Genomic DNA, 3,050 nt, shown 5'->3' with positions numbered 1-3,050 from the left:
TTGAAGAGTTTTGATCAGGAAGGGATGCTGTACTTTGTCAAATGCTTTTTCAGCATCTATGGAGAGTATCATATGATTCTTAAGAATGTACTTTCTTAATCACAATATTAGGAAAACATCTCCCAGGCAATATGCTAAGCAAATAAAATAAAACCTTAAAGAGATTCATGTCATTAAATAAACCATGTGTCAAAAGGCAACTTCATTAAGGACTCAAAATTGGATAAGCATTAAAGATGATGGAAGGTCTTGATACGCTTAGAATCACATGGCATGGAATATCTAGTGCGATTTCCTAGTATTTCTGACCACAAAAAAAAGGGGGGGGAGGTCTCTCAGAATGAATACCTAGATTATGTAAGTTAGGGTAATGCACACAGCTATAACAAACCAATTCCAAAAATTCAGTACCCTTACAAAATAAAACTACATCTCTCACTTAAATAGCAATTCCAGTATAAGAGTTGCTGCTAGATAAGCTGTTTTTCTCCACTTGGTGTTTGAAAGACCCAAGTTCCATCGACTATTCCTCTAGAGACTGGAAACCATCTCTTCTACTCTGGCAGATGGAAAAAGAGAAGGCAGGAAAGCCACACCTCTTTTAAAAACCCTTGGCCTTAAAGTGACATCATTATTTTTGTTTCCATTCCATTGGTGAGAACTAGCTGCATGACCTTCCTAGGTGCAGAGGAATGAACAAATATCATTTCTGGAAATGCAATAACTTTACAATGACAACTCACCAGTATAGAAGGAAAAGCATGACTTCTGGGTTAGTTTGTCATCTCCGCCACAGAAACAGATACCAAAGCAAACCAGGATGATCTGACTTAGCCAGGCTGTAAGTATAGTGGTCCAAGCGTTACTATTTTTTGTTAGCGAAGAGGGGATAAGTGACTCCAGAGAAGAGGTAAAACAGATATTACAATAATCTAACACATTTTAATCCTTTGCCCTTCCCACAACTTCTGTTCTCAAACTGGTTACTTAATGTTGATAAATTGTTAAGCTAATAAACATTATAAGGGGATTTTCATGTAAAGTTGGCAGAGTAAGGGCATATTTTACACCATAAGTCTCCTTTTAAACTCAGGAAAACAACAACAAAAGACTCTTTTTTTAACTGTGGAATAAGAAAACAAGTATAAACAATGAGGCATATATGCCAAATACTGAGAATTCCAGAACAAGATTTAGGAAGATTCTAGAAGCTGGCATAGCTCCTCAATTCCTCAGTAAGTTCCTTAAAAGTAATTACCCAGGAAAGACTGATTAATAAACTAGTGACCAAAAATCTCTGGGAAACCTGACGCAAGAAAAACAAACACAAAAATAAACTACTGGGACTGTATCAAAATAAAAAGTTCACAGCAGAGGAAATAATCAACAAAACTAAAATGACAACCCAAGGAAGGGGAGAAGGTATTTGCAAAGGATATCTTTGATAAAGGGTTCGAATCCAAAAATCTATAAAGAATTTATACAACTCAACACCCCAAAACGAAATAGTCTAATTAAAAAATGGGCAGAAGACATGAATAGGCATATCTCTGAAGAAGACATCTAGATGGCCAAAAGACACATGTAAAGATGTTCATCATCACTTACCATCAAGGAAATACAAATCAAAACTACAATAAGATACCATCTCACACCCATCAAAATGGCTAAGATCAACACCACAAGAAACAACAGGTGTTGGCAAGGATGTAGAGAAAAAGGAAGGAACCCTCATTGCACTCTTTGTGGGAATGCAAACTGGTACGGCCACTGTGGAAAACAATATAGAGGTTCCTCAAAATGTTAAGAATAGATGTAGCCATTCTGTAAGACAGTAGGGAGTTTTCTCAAAAGATTAAAAGAGGAGCTATCCTATGACCCAGCTATTGCACTACTAGATATTTAGCTAAAGGATACAAACAGTGATTCAAAGGGGCACGTGCACTTCAGTGTTCATAGCAGCAATATCCACAACAGCCAAAACACGGGAAGAGTCCAAATGTCCATCAACTGATGAATGGATAAAGAAGATGTAGTGTATATATACATATATGTGTACACACACACACACACACACACACACATAGAATATTACTCAGCCATCAAAAAGAATGAAATCTTGCCATTTGCAATGATGTGGATAAAACTAGAGGGTATTATGCTAAATGAAATAAGTCAGTCTGAGAAAGACAAATACTGTATGATTTTATACATATGTGGAATTTAAGAAACGAAGCACATGAACATAGGGGAAGGGAAGGAAAAAGAACACAAAAACAGAGAGGGAGACAAGCCATAAGAGACTCGTAACTATAAGAAATAAACTGAGGGTTGCTGGAGGGGAAGTGGGTAGGGTGACGGGCATTAAGGAGTGCACATGATATAATGAGAACTGGGTGTTATATGCAACTGATGAATCACTAAATTCTACCTCTGAAATTAATAATATACTATATGTTAATTAAATTAAATTTAAATTTAAAAAGAAAAGCATTTTTTAAAAGTGCATATTACCTTTAAAAAAAGTTAAAAATAGAACTACCCTATGATCCAGTAATTGCACTACTGGGTACTTACCCAAATGTGAAAACATTAACTCAAAGGACTATACGCACCCCTATGTTTATAACAGCGTTATTTACAATAGCTAAGATATGGAAGCAGCCCAAGTGGCCATCCATTGATGAAACAGATCAAGAAGCTGTGGTGTATATATATATATATATACACACACACACACACACACACATACATACAATGAAATATTTTTCAGTCATATAAAAGAACAAAATCTTGCCATTTGCAATGAATTGGATGGAGCTAGAGAATATTATACAAAGTGAAACAGGTCAGAGAAGACAAATAGTGTGTGGTTTCCCTCATATGTGGAATTTAAGAAACAAAACAAAGGAACAAAAGGAAGAGAGAGAAACAAATTAAGAAACAGACTGTTAATTATAGAGAACCAACTGATGGTTGCCAGAGGGGAGGTGGGTTGGGGAATGGGTGAAATTAGTGAAGGGGATTAAGAGTACAGTTAGCACAATGAG

This window comes from Lutra lutra, chromosome 15, assembly GCF_902655055.1.
Source record: "Lutra lutra chromosome 15, mLutLut1.2, whole genome shotgun sequence".
Lineage (NCBI taxonomy): Eukaryota > Metazoa > Chordata > Mammalia > Carnivora > Mustelidae > Lutra > Lutra lutra.
This window is presented reverse-complemented; position numbering follows the sequence as displayed.